The 20,010-nt window shown below is 43.7% G+C and overlaps 1 protein-coding gene across 2 annotated transcripts in view; it reads left to right on the top strand.

Annotated features, from left to right (window-relative positions):
* The first annotated feature begins 1,032 nt into the window (after nucleotides 1-1,032).
* mafga (v-maf avian musculoaponeurotic fibrosarcoma oncogene homolog Ga) overlaps nucleotides 1,033-20,010 on the top strand; it is a 46,691-nt gene continuing 27,713 nt past the window's right edge. Inside the window, exon 1 of one of the 2 annotated variants that reach the window (XM_070857751.1) lies at nucleotides 1,033-1,277. The gene's annotated coding sequence lies outside the window, so the exon portion shown is untranslated. Of the gene's footprint in view, nucleotides 1,278-2,448; nucleotides 2,523-20,010 lie in introns of those variants that run through there. The other variant, XM_070857752.1, reaches the window with a different exon arrangement.

Genomic DNA, 20,010 nt, shown 5'->3' on the forward strand with positions numbered 1-20,010 from the left:
CGAGAGATTGCAGAGCGACGTCATCAGGGCCCAGGAGAGGCGTGAGTTCGGGGACCAGAAGAAGTGAGGGCCCAGGGGCAGCACGGGCCAGCCCACACTGTGATATGTGTGCGCACTAGGTCCGTGCAACAATCGTCTTGACTAACCCTTGCCACTGGACCAAGACCTGGGTTCTGTCAAGCCCGTGTGGTGGCTGGTGTGCAATGGCCACCACACGTTAAAAAAATCCACGCACAGGCATCATCCACCTTTCAACATGTAGTTCAGGACCTGGAATATTAGGTCCTTGATTGAAATACCTGTGAACTCATCCTTTTTTGGCGTGGAAGTGAGTCACCCTCGATACGAGGGACCGCCTATGATGGCAAGAGGAAGAGTAATAAACCCCATAATAACATTTGACCTGAAGGTTTATGGCATACTATTTATTATTATGTATTATTTATGACAGCAAGTTACCAACAGGTATCTATTTGATGTAAACTGTAGAATCTGTGTACATGTCACACTTTTTTGCAGGTTTTTTATGACCTGCAAATCCTGAGTTGTCCCTTATGCAGCACAACTGTAATATTCCCATAGACATAAAAGTAGCAGGTGGGATTCGTAAAATAATTTTTTTTCCAGTGCCCCTTTTTTGGGGGTGGGGGTGGGGGGTTGGTTAGGGCACTAAAAAGAGAAATTATACAAGTGCCCCCTGGCTAAAAGGGGGGCACTAAACCTGGCAAATTAAACAAATTAAACTTTAGACATAAACTCAAATTAAAATTTGGATGCCAGACGTGATGATGCACTCCAGTCCCTCCGGTGCACACCTCTCACGGAAGGCCGCGAGCGAGGTGGGATTCATAATCTGGATTTCAGCATATGGATTTTAAAATTTGCATTTAAATTGCTCATTTTAAAAAAATTGCACCTTTTAAAAAAACATTTGCAGAGCTTGTTTTCTCTTGTTGGTGTTTATTAGTCAAAAGCAAGAAGTGTTGGGGGAAGTGTGGCTGTTGCCATTGCTGAGAGTGTTGGTGTGAGATGGTTGTGCAGTGCCACAGCTCGGTGCCTGTGCCTTTAAAAGTTTGCCCGTTGCGTATGGCTTCATGAATGAAGCCACATGACAAAACATCATCTGACGTCTGGCCTCGGCACAAGCGCAAACAACGAGTGTTGGGGGGGGGGAAATTCCTTCAATTCCCCAAAAAAAGGGGGGAAAACCAGGCCCGCTCCCTGCCCAGTTTTGCCTCGGACCTACGCCGTCGAGTCGGGGAGCTTCCCAGGAATCGGTGAGTGAGAAGAAGGTCGGGTTTGGCGGGGTAAATGGGGCAGAAAAGGGGGCCGTGTTTTGCTGAGTGTGCAGACGCAATGAGCGAGAGCGAGTGTGAGTGTGTGTGTATATATATATATATATATATGTATGTGTATGTGTATGTGAGAGAGAGATGCTGACTCATCATCAGGGTCATACCAGCCTGAGTTCGGCAGCCTGGGCACTGGGGTTTGCAATGGAGGGAAAGAAGGGGAATGGGACTGCTTCAGAATGAGAGCAAAAACAGCAATAGCTTCACACAGATTATATAGTGTGTGTGTGAATGTGAATAAGCGGGCTGCTGACTCAGGGTCCCCTTCACAGTGAAATCTGGCACCATCCCTTGCTCTTAAATGGAGAGAATAGGGCAGGTTTATAACGAGACAATGTGTAATGTGATATAGCACTTGTCTGAAAATATATATATATTGTGTGTGTGTGTGTGTGTGTGTATGTATATGAGAGCTGCTGCTGACTCAGGGTACACCACCTGGCAGCAGACTGGCGTCCTGTGCTGGATAAAAGGGGACTGGTTTATTAAAGGACAGTGATAGGAATATGATCATACTGGTTTGATTTATATGTACTGGTGACTTTGTGTGTCTCTGACTGGGCTTTTTATATTTGCATCGGGTAATTTGGGGATGGGAGCCTGCTCGGAATCGGTCAGCAATAATTTTTATTGAGAATGAGCAGAAGGTTGTTTGTTTTCTTCAAACATCATAAGCTTTTTTTATTTTTGCAAAGTAGAAAATATTTTCAGGAATTGTTTGTTTTGTGAATGGATGGGACTTAACAGGACTCGGATAGTAATTATATCAATATGTGTGCAAATTAAATCTGCCGACTCGGCTCCAGTTAGTGAGTTTACAATAGTGGTATTCTGTAATGGATACAGTAAAACTGGTGTATATAACCATAATTGTTTTGGCATAAATACATGTGTACATGTCTGGGGGTGACGGGACCGATGACTCATCTGTGGGGTCTCGTGCTAATCGACTCGAATGGGTAGAGAGGAAAGCCATGAGAGTATGCTACCCAGTTGTTGAATTATCAGCCTGGCTCCAAAGGCTGGCATTATGGTGGAAGGTGGGATAATAATTCTGTTTTAATGGCCTTGTGTAACAGCCTTGTATAAATAAGGCATTTACAGGTGTACATCAGATCTGCTGACTCATTCAGGCCACCCTGCTCTGGTATTTAGAGCTTGTTCTTAAAGGTAAGAAATGATATTCTGCAATGTATGAGAAATGGGTGAATAGTGCAGCAAGGGAGATGTTGAGATAACCCAGAGGCTAAGTCACCATGTTGCTCCTTTTAACCGAGGAGGTAACTGCTTAAGATGCATGAAAAAAGTTATTTTTATACCAGTTTATCAATGGAAGTGTATTGTGTGATGAATTATATCAGTTATTATGATCTATAATATGATTTTACTCTTGCATGAATTTTGAAGTTGTGATTTCACGGAAGATTCTCCTACCTTTTCTGATATCGGTCAGTGCCATGTTAGCTGCTGGTGCACCACTCAACAAGTTACTTAAACTTGTGAAGTGCCTTTCATGTAACAAATGTCCCACTCAAATAATTCTCCTTGTGAGTAATTTTGGCAAAGTGAAAAGTTGTATGATAAAACTGTAGAAGACTTGCAGTGTACTGTATATATTTAAAATACCCAACCTTGATGGGGAGGGAGTTAATAGCTGTAATTCAATCTTTGGATTTTGCTGACACTGGTAAATAGTTGGAGCTTCACTTCATCAGTTTGATATGATCGCTTCCACTGAGTGAGTTACAGCCTTGTTAAATTTCCCATGTATCTGTTCTCTGTGCAACAGTATTTTATAATACCGTGCATATGCATTGGAAGGAAATTGATTCTTCTGTGCTTAACACAAAACTTTAACTTTAGCAAAAAAAAAACTTCCAATTTATTAAGCATGATCAATTATGGTAGCAACGGATCAGATTTCATTTTTTGGTAATGTAACCCTTCCGTACAGCCCTTTCACCACGCAAGTAAACTTTTATGTCGACACTTGACAATCGATGCCCTACTGTTCTTTGTGATTTTAAAATGTAGAATTAATGAATTGTACAAGTTGTTTCAGAAATCAATATGGGCCGTGCTTGCCCCATACAGAGTTATTGGCATGAACTTTTACAATTTGTTTTTAAAGCTTTGATTACAGTTCTACCTAGAACTTGTTGAATCCCTAATCAGGCATTTACTTATAGTTTCGGGGTGGAATAGATAGCGTTGGGAGTCTGATAGCTTGGTGAGGAGCTACTGAATTATGGCTATAATTGTCACCATTCATTATTCGTGTCCATACCTCAGTCCTTCCTTCAGTAATGCTCTGGTATTCTGATCCTAGTGTCGGCAGATGTATAACGACAACATGCATAGTTGTCAAATGCCTGGAACTAATTTCAGTGAGTTACAGGGCAAGGTGATTGAACTCCTGATTTTTTTCACACCCATACTACTACACCACACACACACGTTATGCTAAATGCTAAAATTGGTATTTCCAACATTTTATTATAGATTTTTTTAAATGTGGAAATTGCTGCCTTTTATACAATTACTTTTTAAATACAAGGCTAGAACTTCAAACACACACATGTCATTTCTGGATTTCAAACAATCTTGGATGATTAGAACAACTTAAAATGGACTCTTCAAATCAGTAAAATGTGATATGTTGGTACAGTACAGGCTAGAACTACTGATTTACTGTTGAACATGTACAGGTTTTTATTGTGAAACAAAAGTTCCTGGGATGGCAGGACTGACATATGAAGAGACTGAATAGACTGCGCCTGTATTCACTGGAGTTTAAAAGGATGAGAGGGGATCTCATAGAAACATATAAAATTCTGACGGGAATGGACAGGTTAGATGCAGGGCGAATGTTCCCGATGTTGGGGAAGTCCAGAACCAGGGGACATAGACTGAGGATAAGTGGTAAGCCATTTAGGACTGAGATGAGGAGGAACTTCTTCACTCAGAGAGTTGTTAACCTATGGAATTCCCTACTGCAGAGAGTTGTTGATGCCAGATCATTGGATATATTCAAGAGGGAGTTAGACATGGCCTTTGCGGCTAAAGGGATCGAGGGGTATGGAGAGAAAGCAGGAACGGGGTACTGAACAAATGATCAGCCATTATTGAATGGTGGTGCAAGCTCAAAGGGCCAGATGGCCTACTCCTGCACCTATTTTCTATGTTTCTATAAGTGCTGAGACCCATTATGCAGAACACCACCATGAAATGAATTAAGGTAAACCAAGAACACTAGGGGCAAAGAGAGGGGTAGGAAGCTCCACTGAGGTCCTGGGAAAGAATAGGTTAGAGCAGGACCCTGAACAGTGGGCCTTGGTTTTAACACCGTAGGGAGGAGGGAAAGCTTACCAAGGGCAAGGGAGGAAAATTCAGCGGAGGACTGGTCATAATAATTGCACTGACAAGATCTTGTGACCGAGATGCTGGCGGTGAGTGAAGGAAGTTTTTTCTTGTAGCATGAGATGAAGAAGAGATGCTGGTCTTGTTGGATCCCTAATCAGGCATTTACTTATAGTTTCGGGGTGGAATAGATAGTATTGGCAGTCTAATAGCATGATGAGGAGCTACTGAATTACGGCTATAATTCTCACCACTCAATATTCGCGTCCATTCCTTAGTACTGCCTACATCTGGGGGCCAGTATTTGAGACTTGGATGGACTTGTTTATTTTATAGCTAAGTGTTGTGAGCAGAAAAGCAGAGTCTGCAGGAGACTACTTAAGCAATGGGGAGATGTTGGAGTTCCATTTGAGGCCAGCGTAGAAAGTTGATAGTTTAGGGGTGTGCTGTATGAGCTACAGCATTAACCCTCCAGTTTGCTTCATGAAAATCCAATTGGTTAAGACACTGGACTGTGGTTTTGAACACTGAATTTCAACACTGCTCCTGGTGAATGAGGTTTGTATTCTAATGAAGCCTTTAAGAAATGATATTACGTACAATAAAAGCCAGTTAAATACCTTCATTGTAAATAGGGTGACAGCCACTAAGTAGGACTAAAATAAAACCGTCTGCACATCCTGAACTTGCATCTTAAAGATGAGCTGTTTTAGTGGCGTTGTTTGAATGAGCCCACCTTGTCAATATCTGATGCTCGGATCTGAAGAGTAACTGTTTTGTTGCTAATTCAAAATTCCATTTGCTGCACGAATAAATCTGCTTTCCTGGATCTAGTGGCTCTATCAAAAATATTGTTTGGGAGTTATCCTTGTGGTTTGGAGAAGGTTTTCAAAATAAAGCAAGCTGCTGTATCCTGTAACGCAGTAAAATATTGATGACCTTGTGTGGATGTATTTGTAAATAATGGAGGGGTGGGGCTGGTGAGAAAAGGGAGGGCAACCGGTTTATTGAAAAGTTAAAAATGATGGAAACACTCAGCAGGTCAGTCAGCAACTGCGGAGAGAGCCATCGAGTTAATATTCCAGCTGTAGGCCCGTTGTTAGAACTGAAGAGTCTACAGCTGAGAGGTTAGCACATCTGTTCTATCCCCAGATGCTGACTGACCTGCTGAGTATTTCCAGCGTATTCTGTTTTATTTCCGATTTCCAGCATCCGCAGATTTCTTTTGCTTTTTGTTTATAGGGAGTTGTTTCCAGCAGCTCAGAAACCCTTTGCTGAAGCCTTTGTACAGGTTGAACCTTCCTCGTCCAGAACTCTCTCTCTTGTCCGGAACCACCCCTCAACCGGAACCATTCCCGGCCACCGGGTGGCGCATGCACAGAAGTCCGACATGACCAAATTGAAGTCCTTTCACGCTGCCGACTCCCGCAATCGCTGGCCTGACCCCGTGATCTACCGCACCCCCCCCCCCCCCCAGCAATCTCTCTGCCGCATTCCCACCCCCAAGCCAGCCAGCCCCGATATTCCCTTGCTCAGTACCTGTACCATCCAATTTAACATGACCACCCCTCGTCCGGAAAAATCCCTTATCCAGAACAGGCCAGGTCCCGAGGGTTCCGGATAAGGGAGGTTCTACCTGTACAGTGCATTTCTGAAATAGAATAAACAGTAAACAGCATATATAAATGTTTTTTTTTAAAAAACACACACACTTGTTGCTGCTAAAATTCACCATGCGAGACTGAGACTTGTGTATGCAGCTGATAACTGCCTCTCTGCTCTTCCTTCCTGCACAGCCGCAGATAGCAATTTCTGTTTCGAGGTTTTGCATGTTTGTGCTACAGATACGACATGTGCTATTGTTAGGGCTCCACATTTTCAGTTTTGCTGGGTTTTTTTTCGGGGGGAAATTTCCACTATCCCCTCGGGGCATTCATTTATTTTCTGGATTTCCACAATCAAGTTTTTTTTCTGTTTATTTTACCTGGATTTGAAATGCAGATGCTGCATTCTAGCATCTCAAAAATCTGCATTTCTTTCTGGCCTGCATTCTGATTATGTTGAGTTGTAGTGTAACACTTTTTATACATACACACTCACACTCACTTTTCCCGTTTTGATGCATTTTAACTTTTTTTTTCTTTCAACTGTTTTGGTTCATCATGAATCTGGAAATTCATTTCCCAAACAAAAACTGAGTGCAGAGTTGTAGCTGCCGAATTGTCTTATTTCTGACTATCCAGATGGATCGGGCAAGTGCATTCGACACCTGTGCTCTCTTCCATTTTCGGCTGATACACTCTTCATGCTACCTCTGCCCGCAGGTTTGCCTTCATTCGCAGTAAGCTGAGAGACTGGGTTGCCACAGACACTTGGCTGTGGCTTGTTGTCCAGGCGTAGCGCATCATCTGCTAGACTTTCCCTTGCATGCACAGCTTTCGAAGCCTCCAGCCATTTCTCACTTGCACTGACGCTGCAAATGCCAACTGTCTGACTGGCTTTTGGCTGTCGAATCTCTCCACACCTTGTTTCGAATTCCGTGTTTTGCGCGTCCATGGGAAGTTTTGGCGCACTGGGCAAAAGCCCAGAGTTGAAAAATGAATTCCAAAGAGTGTAGTACAACGGAAGTGACTTTGAAATACTTGTGTTTATATCATCATCATAGTCGGTCCCTCGAAGCGCGGATCACTTGCTTCCACGCCAAAAAAGGATGAGTTCACATGTTTCAATGAAGGACCCGAACTACATCCTCGAGGGTGGAAGATGCCTGTGCGTGGATTATTTTAACGTGGGGTGGCCGTTGCACACCAGCCACCACACGGGCTTCACAGAGCGAGGTCTTGGTCCAGTGGCAAGGATTACCCAAGATGACTGGAGACCAGCTCTGCTGCACAGACCGAGCGCGCACACATATCGCAATGTGGGCTGCCCCTGGCCCCGAACTCACGCCACCCTTGGGGCCCCGATCACGTCCCTCCACAGTCTCTCGCCGCTCCTTCTGTATCTGCCCACACTCCAATCATCGACCCGGACCTTGAGGACGTCACTCTTCGATGACATCGCCCTCCTGCACCAGCTCGTATTGCTCCCTGGAGTAGTATGCCTCCACGCTGCTCCCGGGGCCACGCTGTATTTATAATAGCACCTTTCACGACCACAGGACATCCAAAAACGCCTTGCAGCCAATGAAGTACTTTTTGAAGTGTAGTCACTGTTATAATGTAGGAAATACAGCTGCCAATTTGCGCACAGCAAGCTCCCACAAACAGCAATGTGATAATGACCAGATAATCTTTTTTTTTAAATAGTGATTTTGATTGAGCGATAAATAACTGCCAAGGCACCGAGGATAACTCCCCTGCTCTTCTTTGAAATAGTGCCATAGGATCTTTTACGTCCACCTTGGTTTAATGCCTCATCCGAAAGACGGCACCTCCGACAGTGCTGCACGCCCTCAGTACTGCACTGGAGTGTCAGCCTAGATTTTTGCCTCGATCCCTGGAGTGGGACTTGACCGCACAACCTTCTGACTCCGAGGAAGATGCTACACAATGAGTTACTGGCTTTTTAGTGGGTTGGTGTGTGTTTATTGAGTTTTGTTTTCAATAACTGGAAAAGAATTGGTTGAGCAGATTTAGATTTTGCATTTCAAAAATAATCTCCAAGCTTTTCCCAAAGATTTGGCATTTCAGTGTGTCATGTGTGAGTTGTCTAGTTTGCCGCTGCAATATATCCCACGCAATCTCGGCTGAGGAAGGAGCATGTGGAGGGACAAAGAGGCACAACATTGCCCCACAGCAGGGAGGGAGAGGCACCTGGGCTGTTTTTGTTTACTTGGTGGTTGGACATGGAGCCACAGAGGCCAGATTCCTTGCCTTCTCGGAAGCTTTCTGTGGGAGGAAGGAAGGGAAACCTTTTTTAATCCTTGTTATGAGGGCACATTGTACTTTTTTTTTTAACGATTATGCTGGGAATATACTTTAAACTCAAAACTGTGGTTCCAAGCTGTGTTGGTACTGCAAGAGAGAGAATGGGTTATGTTTGTGTGGTAGTGGAACAGTAAATGGGGAATATAAGAGCATTTAATGAGGTGGAATTGCTGATTCATCAGGATTGCACAATTCAACAAATACCATCCCGTACTCCACCCCCTCAATTAGGCAATACACTAATCTACAGCAAAAGATTGAATGGTGTTTGGAATGTGATAGTGTTTGTATATGTACAGTCTCGGCCCTCCGCAGAGAGTGCATTAATATGTAGCTCTATCCTGTCCAACTTTCTTTGGTCTATTGCATTGCAGTAGCTCCTTTTTAAATCTTGCGTGTCGTGCAGTTTTCCAGGGTACCATCCAGCCTGCCATTTGCCACTTTCAGATGAGGTTGTTGCCTGTTTTTGAAGAAGCTTAAACTGTAAAGAAGCAAGACCAGGGAAAGGGCAGCTTCACTCTGAGAATGAACTCGTGTAGTGCTTACAGGAGCAGTGGCTTTAGGCGTGCAGGAAACTGGTTTCCTGTGATGCACATCGCTGGTATTCATCTACTATGTGAATGTTTTTCATAGGCTATTGGTTAACATTGAATTGTTGCATTTTGTTAGTGATTCAGGACATCTTGATATACTTTCTTTTCAAGTTTAAGCAGTGTTCAGTCATATGACTACTTGACTATAGCTATGGTTTCTAAATGAATGTGCGCTACATGGCAGGAAGGTGGAGTTGAGGTCAAAGATCAGCCCTGATCTTATTGAATGGTGGAGCAGGTTCGAAGGGCCTACTCCTGCTCCTAGTTCTTATGTTATGCAAATCTGTACCAACTTGTCTTTCTTCAGCCTTGCAGTGAACACAAGAAAATCAACAGAAAATGGTTCAAGAAGGTCTTGTTTTCCATGCGTAAATGACTGTGCACCAGGCAGGGAGCCGAGGTGTTGCCGTTACAGCTAGGTATTTGAAGCTGATCCGAGCACCCACAATGTTTCATTTCTCGGAAGCTCAGAAGCTTTGGGTGAGGGCAATACCCTTTGCTTTGGAATAATTAGATTTTGTAATGCGATGGCCTTCAAAATGTGTCATCTACTCTTAATTCAAAGTTAATTAATTCAAATTATTGAGGTGTCAATGTTACCACTGAGCCAAGGCTGAGTTAGCAGATTGTGGTTTCAAGTCCCGGGTTCCAGGATTTGAGCACATAATCTAGGCGACACTTCAGTGTCGTACTGAGAGAGTGCTGCACAGTCGGAGGTGCTGTTTTTCGGATGTGTTAAACCAAAGTCCCACCTGCTTTCCCAGGTGGGCGTAAAAGCTCCCATGACACCATTCAAGCAAGCAAGAAAGGACTTGCATTTATATAGCGCCTCGGGACGTGTCAGAGTGCTTTACAGCCAATGAAGTACTTTGACGTGTGGTCACTGTTGTAATGTAGGATACGTGGGAATACACTCCACAGCAAGCTCCCACACACAGCAATGTGATAATGATCAAATAATGTACTATAGTGATAAAAACAGAAAATGCTGGAAATACTCAGCAGGTCAGGCAGCATCTGTGGAGAGAGAAACAGTTAACGTTTCAGGTCGATGACCCTTCGTCGGAACTGGAAAAATTTAGAGATGTAACCGGTTTGTAGGGGCAGGGAAAGGGTGGACGGGAGGAAAGAACAAAAAGGAAGGTCTGTGATAGGGTGGCAGGCAGAAGAGATGAAGAGACAAAAGGGCTGACGATGCATGGCAAAAGGAGAAGGTAATGGGACAAGTTAAGAAACAAAAGATGAGTCTCGATGGGGTGATGACAGAATCATCAACAGCTACCATGGGAAAGAGAAAAAACTCAAACAAATAAGGGCAGAGGTTACAGTCTGAAATTGTTGAACTCGATGTTGAGTCCCGAAGGCAGTAAAGTGCCTAAATGAAAGATGAGGTGCTGTTTCTTGAGCTTGCGTTGAGCTTTATTAGAACAGTGTAGGAGGCAGAGGACGGAGAGGTCAGAGTGGGAGTGGAGCGGGGAATTAAAGTGACAGGCGACCGGAAGCTCAGGGTCACACTTACAGACTGAACGGAGGTGCTATGCAAAGCGGTCACCCAATCTGTGTTTGGTCTCTCCAATGTGGAGACCACATCGTGAGCAGCGAATACAGTATATTAAATTGAAAGAAGTACAAGTAAATCACTGTTTCACCTGGAAAGAGTGTTTGGGGCCCTGGATAGTGGGAAGGGAGAAAGTAAAAGGACAGGGGTTGCATCTCCTGCGCTTGCATGGGAAGGTGCTGTGGGAAGGAGAGGGGTGCTGGGGGTGATTGAGGAGTGGATCAACCGGAGTGTCGTGGAGGGAGCAGCCCCTTCGGATTACTGGAAGGGGAAGATGTGATTGGTGGTGGGATCACGCAGGGGGTGGCGGAGGATGATCTGCTGAACATGGAGGCTGGTGGATGAAAGATGAGGACAAGGGGAACCCTATCATGGTTCTGGGAGGGAGGGGGAAGGGGTGTGAGCAGGTGTGGGAAATAGAACTGACACAGTCGAGGGCCATGTCAACCATGGTAGAGGGGAATCCTCAGTTGAGGAAAAAGGAAGACCTATCGGAAGCACTAGTATGGATGTCGTCGTCGTCGTCATCGTCCTCATCATCGGCAGTCCCTTGAAATAGAGGAAATAGCAGCTGGGGGTGGCCACCAGGAGACCCCTTTGCCTGCTGTCAATGTGACCAGTGCATTAGAAGAATGCAACCATTTCTTGCCTAGCTCGGCAAAGCAACTGGGTCATACTGGGTCACTGGTCAGCAGCTTCTTGGCAAACTGGCCATTAATTCTCTGCGGACCTTCATCATCATCATCATCATAGGCAGTCCCTCGGAATCGAGGAAGACTTGCTTCCACTCTTAAAATGAGTCCTTAGGTGGCTGAACAGTCCAATACGAGAACCACAATTCCTTCACGGGGTGGGGTGGGACTGGTTTGCCGCACGCTCTTTCCGTTGCCTACGCTTGATTTCTGCATGCTCTCGGCGGCAAGACTCGAGGTGCTCAGCGCCCTCCCGGATGCACTTCATCCACTTGGGGCGTTTTTTGGCCAGGGACTCCCAGGTGTCGGTGGGGAAGTTGCACTTTTATCAAGGAGGCTTTGAGGGTGTCCTTGAAACGTTTCCTCTGCCCACCTGGGGCTAGCTTGCCGTGTAAGAGTTCCGAGTAGAGCGCTTACTTTGGGAGTTGTGTGTCAGGCATGCAAACAATGTGGCCCACCCAACGGAGCTGGTCGAGTGTGGTCAGTGCTTCAATGCTGGGGATGTTGGCCTGATCGAGGATGCTAACATTGGTGCATCTGTCCTCTGAAGATTTGTAGGATCTTGCGGAGACATCGTTGGTGGTATTTCTCCAGCGATTTGAGGTGTCTACTGTATATGGTCCACGTCTCTGAGCCATACAGGAGGGTGGGTATCACTACAGCCCTGTAGACCATGAGCTTGGCGGCAGATTTGAGGGCCTGATCTTCGAACACTTTTCCGCACTAGAGGCGGTGTTGAACCTCGTCGATGTCTGCCCTTGCTGATAATAGGCTCCCAATGATGGAAAGTGGTCCACGTAGTATGGATGTACTTTAGTGATGTTGGCTGAGGGATAAATATTGACCAGGGCACTTGCTGCTCTTTGAAATAGTGCCATGAGATCCTTTATATCCACAGAGGAGGTTCTGATACCCTGGCCAATATTAATCCTTCAACAACATCACTGAAACAGATTATCTGGTCATTTATCTCTTGCTGTTTGTGGGACTTTGCTGGCTGCCATGTTTCCCTACATCACAACAGTTGACTGACTACATTAAAAAAAATATTCCATTTGCTGTAAAGTCCTGAGGTTGTCAAAGGTGCTATATAAATGCAAATATATTTAATTTAAATTGTGCAAAATATACCTCCTGGCTCTTATTAAAAATTGCTTAACTGGTTCATTTGATTTTTTTTGAGTAAAGTAATTTGGGTTTGTTGATGTGGTTGCTGCTGTTGCTTCTATAGCCAAGGAAAGGGAGAAATAATGCCTGTTGGCGTACAGTGAACATGAGGGTGGTAGCTGAGGATATGGCTCCTGAATGTGCGTCGCAGTTTCACTGTCTCCGTGGTCCACACCATGCTAACTGCACTTGTGTCCCTTCCAGCCACGTGGCCATAAGTGCATTTTAATAGACACATGAACACTTGGGTATTTAACATTAATGAATAAAGAATATAATAGTCTCATTATAACTTGACACACAACAAGGCCAGTACAATTAATGACTTGTTATTCTTATCACAGGGCACTTGTATCTGCTAATTTTTGGCTTGAACAGTTGAGATGTGGTGAAAATAGCAGTGCTATTTGAGAGCACAAACCAATGAAACTAGGACTCGAATTTCAGTCACCGAGTTGCAATTTAAACTGCGAACAGGATTACACACAAGTATTTGGAGATCTTGATGTTTTGAGAATTCTTAAAAGCCCATTTTGGAGAAATGGTTGTTCTTCCAAACGGGACCGGAAAAGATCTACGCTGCATTACATTGCTTTCAGGTAGTTTCTTGACCCACGTCAGTTGATTTCATGGAGTTCTGTGCAGCTGGAAGATTATTTCAGACCCTTGTGTTGGAACAGAGATTTTTTTCCCCCCTTGGTTTTGTAATTGATGAGGGTGTCCCTCTCACACACATGTTTAGTGGTATCTACAGTGCCTTTTCAAGTCTACTCATGCAGCCTATATCAATTTTGAGTGTGTTTTAAAAAAAAATCAATATTTGTGAAATCAGTTATCTAATTCACAATAAATGAAACCTGATGTGTTTCAGTTTTACAATACTGCAATCATTTCTTGAAAATTGGCACAGTATCTGCACTAGTGGTCAGGATATGTTGCCATAGTACACTCATGGTGCGATCACTGCATTTCAGTTGGCAAATGATTTCACAGGTCAGTAGTTACATGATGCTCTTTTTTTTAAAAAAAAGCACTACAGGGATAAGGCCCATGTATTTATGTGAAAAAATACAGCCATACATCCAATTTTAAAAGCTATCTTTCAAACTCTCAATGGGCACCACCATATTTGTTCACCTTCAAAGTCGAGGCACAAAAGCTTTGCTTGTGTATATATATATATATATATATATATATATCCTTGTTTTTCAGAAACCGATGCTACTTATGGAAGCTATTGTAAGTTCATGGAATCTTGCAACATAAAAAGGGACCACTTCAGCCCATCGTGCTTTTGCAGGCTTTTGCTATCCATTTATTTCCACTCCCCCTGCACTTTCCCCATAGCCCACTTAGTTTCATTTTTAAGTATATATCCCATTTCCTTTTGAAAGTTGCTATTGAATCTGCTTCCACCACCCTTTCAAGCAATGTATTCAAGATCATAACTCGTTGTGTAAAATGTAAAAATATCTCATCGTCTCTCCTGGTTCTTTTGCCAAAGTTTGAATGAAAAAGCGAAACTTTTCTTAAGCCTGTGTGCAAGGTGGCAATTTTCATGAATATTTGAAAACTTTGTAGGACCTGATCCTGGGTGTCTGCTTTAGTTTGATGCACTGGAGAAAAAAAAAACAGATTTCAGTCAGGTTTTAAAGCGTCAAGTAGGCTGGGCAAATGTCTGTGATTTTATTAATTCTCCTATTCAATGTGTTGCAGGAGAGCTTATTGCCCCAGTTTAATTCAAACCATATTCATTTATTTAAAAGTGTCTTGGGACTGAAGGCTGTGCAAAAGTTAATATTACAGCCTGTGATGTGAATATATTTTCTTTCCCCTGCATTCATGCAAATGCACCCTATTCGGTGTTTTCCATAAAAGCACATTTGGGAACTGCCTGTGCTCTTTCATATTCAAAACTAAAAGCACCTTGACCCACTTCCAAAACCTGCAATGTCCTATTTTTACAGATATATAGGCATACTAGTCAGTACGCATTTGACTTTGTTGGTGTCCTGTTTCAGCATTGGACAGCTTTTTAATATTTCACAGTGAAGACATCCTCTACCCTTGCACCAAACTTTGAATATGACTAGCTATAGTGTTTGGTGATTTATTTTGTGTATACTGATGCAGTGTGCTATAGTGACCTACCATGTAGCAGGTGCCAGGTCGGTCTTAGTGGCAGATGCCATCTTTTCCTTATCAATGCAATATTGTTCTATTGGATTGTTGAGTTTGAGCTGCAATTTGTGTTCAGTTTGTGGTGTTCGTGTTGCCAATTCTTTCTGGGCGTCAACTGCTGGGGTGGTCAAGAGTCCTGGTTATGCAAGAGAATTTGAATCTGACAACTAACTATGATTTGCAATATAATCCTTTTATTGTGTTTGACCAAGTCTTCATACAGAGAAATAAACTATATTACCCCATTTTCCTCTCTGGGTAGTGATATTACCACTGTCGATCCTTTCGATCTTGACTCCCTCTACAAATTGTAAAGGAAATGGGTGTTTCCATATTTACGAAAAGATATACTTGCTTTGGAGGCATTTCAGAGAAGGTTCACGAGGTTGATTCCGGGGATGAGGGGGTTGACTTATGAGGAAAGGTTGATTAGTTTGGGCCTCTACTCATTGGAATTCAGAAGAATGAGAGGTGATCGTATTAAAAAGTATAAGATTATGAAGAGGCTTGACAAGGTGGATGCAGAGAGGATATTTCAACTGATGAGGGAGACTGGAACTAGAGGGCATGATCTTAGGATAAGGGGCTGCCCATTTAAAACTGAGATGAGGAGAAATTTCTTCTGAGGGTTGTAAAACTGGAATTCGCTGCCTCAGAGAGCTGTGGAAGCTGGGACATTGAATAAATTTAAGACAGAAATAGACAGTTTCTTAAACAATAAGGGGATAAGGAGTTGGGGGGAGTGGGCGGGGAAGTGGAGCTGAATTCATGGTCAGTCCAGCCTTGATCTTATTGAATGGCAGAGCAGGCTCGAGGGGCCAAATGGTCTACTCCTATTTCTTATGTTCTTAGGAAAGCTCAAGATCTTTATGGGCCTCTAGTCACGCACACTGACCTAGATTATTCAGTATGGCATGACCAAATGTTATGAGCCGTACCACCAGTAATGAGGCAGTTCCTCCAACTTCCAGATGGCTAATCTGTTCACCGTGAAACATGTAACTAATCATCCTGATTTCAGTGTCCTGTCTCCTTACCTCGACTATCTTGGCTATCCTGTTTCACAATGTGGCGACAAAAAGTCAATGGGCGTGAATCGCTCATCCTGCACTTTCTGAACAGCACGGTCACATAAATTATACCCTGACTCATTTGATCAGCTCGGCTGGGCAGGCCACATTGTCCGCATGCCAGAGACAAGACTCCCAAAGCAAGCGCTCTGCTTGGAGCTCCTTCACGGCAAATGAGCCAAAGGTGGGCAGAGGAAACGTTACAAGGACACCCTCAAAGCGCCTCCCTGAAAAAGTGCAACATCCCCACTGACACCTGGGAGTCCCTGGCCAAAGACCGCCCTAAGTGGAGGAAGTCCACCCGAGAGGGCGCTGAGCACCTCGAGTCTCATCGCCGAGAGCATGCAGAAATCGGGCGCGGCAAACCTGTCCCACCCACCCTTTCTCTCAACGACTGTCTGTCCCACCTGTGACATGGACTGTGGTTCTCGTATTGGACTGTTCAGCCACCTAAGGACTCATTTTTAAAGTGGAAGCAAGTCTTCCTCGATTCCGAGGGACTGCCTATGATTATGATGATGTTGAAACCCTAAAGCATCCTGGGAATGAACAACTTTAACCATTTCATTATTTCTAGTTACTGTACAAATCTTTCAGTAAAAATTAAATTAAACTTTAATCAAACCAAATCCTATTTAGAGAAGAATAGGTTGCTTTACAGTACAAATATCACAAAAATCAGCTTTCCTTAAAAGTCTCTTCGAAGTTTCATTTCAAAGTGCTGCCAGTTTGGGGAGGGAGAAATACATTAGCCCTGAAATTCCAGTTGGAGGCTTCCTTTGGCCTCCGACCTGAAATTTCTCTACGAAAGTATCTGGTGATCCCGGAGGCACCTTCCTTTCCTGCACTTTGCAGCGCGTCTACATCTTGGAGATGCGGACGGAGAAGCTGGAGTCACGTGGGCCAAGACAACCAATCACGGTACAGTATACTCATTGCTAGTAATGGGAACTCCGATTTTACGAGTTCCTATTACTATCAATGAGAAAAAACCCTGAAACACCCAAACACAACATTTTTTTTTAAAACTCACGTTTAAAATTAATTGAAATTAAAGTTAATTAAATGTTTTAGAAAAAAATAGATTTTTTTGGATTTAAAATTTTTTTTTTATTTTAATAATGTTTAAAATAAACTTACCTTAGTGGACATGGTTTTTACTATTTAAAATGTAAATATGCATTTTTATGTTTTAAAATTCTTGCGCTGGTAAAAGTAGGCTATGCGCCTGCTTTTACCGAGCGTAAGAGTTTGAAGGACATTCGCTGGACAAGTAATGGTCAAATTGCCCAATCTCACCTGCGCGGATGACCTTGCTCTGGGAATGCGGAAGATATGTCGAACATAAGAACATAAGAATTAGGACCAGGAGTAGGCCATCTAGCCCCTCGAGCCTGCTCCGCCATTGAACAAGATCATGGCTGATCTGGCCGTGGACTCAGCTCCACTTACCCGCCCGCTCCCCGTAACCCTTAATTCCCTTATTGGTTAAAAATCTATCGATCTGTGACTTGAATACATTCAATGAGCTAGCCTCAACTGCTTCCTTGGGTAGAGAATTCCACAGATTCACAACCCTCTGGGAGAAGAAATTCCTTCTCAACTCGGTTTTAAATTGGCTCCCCCGTATTTTGAGGCTGTTCCCCCAAGTTCTAGTCTCCCCGACCAGTGTAAACAACCTCTCTGCCTCTAACTTGTCTATCCCTTTCATTATTTTAAATGTTGCTATAAGATCACCCCTTATCCTTCTGAACTCCAACGAATAAAGACCCAGTCTACTCAATCTATCATCATAAATAACCCCCTCATCTCCGGAATCAGCCTAGTGAATCGTCTCTGTACCCCCTCCAAAGCTAGTATATCCTTCCTTAAGTAAGGTGACCAAAACTGCACGCAGTACTCCAGGTGCGGCCTCACCAATATCCTATACAGTTGCAGCAGGATCTCTCTGCTTTTGTACTCCATCCCTCTCGCAATGAAGGCCAACATTCCATTCGCCTTCCTGATTACCTGCTGCACCTGCAAACTAACTTTTTGGGATTCCCAAAAAGAGTTTCATGCACAAAGACCCCCAGGTCCCTCTGCACCGCAGCATGTTGTAATTTCTCCCCATTCAAATAATATTCCCTTTTACTGTTTTTTTTTTTTTTTCCCCAAGGTGGATGACCTCACACTTTCCGACATTGTATTCCATCTGCCAAACCTTAGCCCATTCGCTTGACCTATCTAAATCTCTTTGCAGCCTCTGTGTCCTCTACACAACCCGCTTTCCCACTCATCTTTGTGTCATCTGCAAATTTTGTTACACTACACTCTGTCCCCTCTTCCAGGTCATCTATGTATATTGTAAACAGTTGTGGTCCCAGCACCGATCCCTGTGGCACACCACTAACCACCGATTTCCAACCCGAAAAGGACCCATTTATCCCGACTTTCTGTTTTCTGTTCGCCAGCCAATTCTCTATCCATGCTAATACATTTCCTCTGACTCCACGTACCTTTATCTTCTGCAGTGACCTTTTGTGTGGCACCTTATCGAATGCCTTTTGGAAATCTATCTTGACAGATCGGAAAAGCCGGTTTTCAGCGCATGTGCATTGCGCCCCAAAAACTGGCTTTTGCGAGGCCTTGCTGGGTCTATGCACACTCCGTACGGACCCGGGGAGGCTGGAATTTTAGAGCCATTAACACTTTGTGCCTTAGAACAAGGACAGGTTTGGGAATGATTGAAGGTGTTTCTGGGTGGTTCCGGAGGACAACTGCAAGAGCTACTAATGGTGGCTTGAGAGCAAACTGTCATCTTGGCTGCAACTCCCAACCCAGGAGGTTGAAGAAAGCAGATTTTCAGAAAAAGAATGTCGAATTATAGAAAAATCATCAAGAGACCATTCTACCCATCGTGTCCGTGCCGGTCGAAAAAGCTACCCAGCCGAATCCGACCTTCCAGCACTAGGTCTGTAGCCTCTTAGATCACAGCTTTTTAAGTGCATATCCAAGTACTTTTTAAATGCTGAGGCTTTCTGCCTCTACCACCCTTTCAGGCAGTGAGTTCCAGACCCCCATCACCCTCTGGATGAAAATGCTTTTCCTCATTTCCCCTCTAATCCTTCGACCAACTACTTAAATCTATGCCCCCTGGCTATTGACCCTCTGCTCAGGGAAATAGGTCCTTCCTATCCATTTTATCTAGGCCCCTCATAATTTTATACACCTCAACAATAAGGTCTCCCCTCAGCCTCCTTTGTTCCAAAGAAAACAACCCCAGCCTATCCAATCTTTCCTCCTAGCTAAAATTCTCCACTCCAGGCAATAGATCAGCCTCCACTCTGGAAATAAAGTAAATGTGAGTGATAATCTGAATGGATATGTGGACAACAGTTCCAGGTGTATGTGCATTTTTGCTATGTGAATTCCTTGGTATTTGAATTATTTAGAATAATTTGGATGAGGTTCCCCATCCTCTGAAAAGCAAATGCACCACTTTCAATTTTGTTTCAAATTTTAGAAATGTTTTTACAGTATGACCATAATGCCAATCTTCGAGAAGCTCCTGACAGCGCAAGGATCATGTAAACCTTGGCAACAGTTGTGTGTTCCGCATCAGAAAATGGCAGTTTGTCAAATTCTCTGCCTGTTTGTCTTGCAACCCCTCTTTATTCTTCTTGAGCATCTTAACACTTTTTCCAAACAAAGAAACCGTTACTACTGCCCTTTTTCTTTCCTCCTCTTCCTTCCCATCATCCCTGGCCCAGTCAGCATTGTGATCATAAACCATGATAACAATTGGAGGGGTGGTTTAAAATAACCCAAGATGTTTCCATTGAAAATTAATGCTTTTTTTTTTGGACTCAATCCTTGGTGGGGCAGGAGCTAGAAATGGCATGTGTGGGTGCAGGGTTTGAGCAGGGCAGGGGTAACAATGGCAGCATTTCTGTGGGGAACTAAGTCGTGACCCCTTTGGATGAGTTTTGGGACCATTTTCTTGGGGATATAAATAGACAAATGTTGCATTTCCTCCCCATCTCCCCGCTTCCCCCCCCCAACCTATATTTTGAGATGCATCTTTTTCTTCAGGCGAACATTTGAAAAAAAATAATTGTACTGGTTC

The sequence above is a fragment of the Pristiophorus japonicus genome, chromosome 16 (assembly GCF_044704955.1).
Source record: "Pristiophorus japonicus isolate sPriJap1 chromosome 16, sPriJap1.hap1, whole genome shotgun sequence".
NCBI classification, from domain to species: domain Eukaryota; kingdom Metazoa; phylum Chordata; class Chondrichthyes; family Pristiophoridae; genus Pristiophorus; species Pristiophorus japonicus.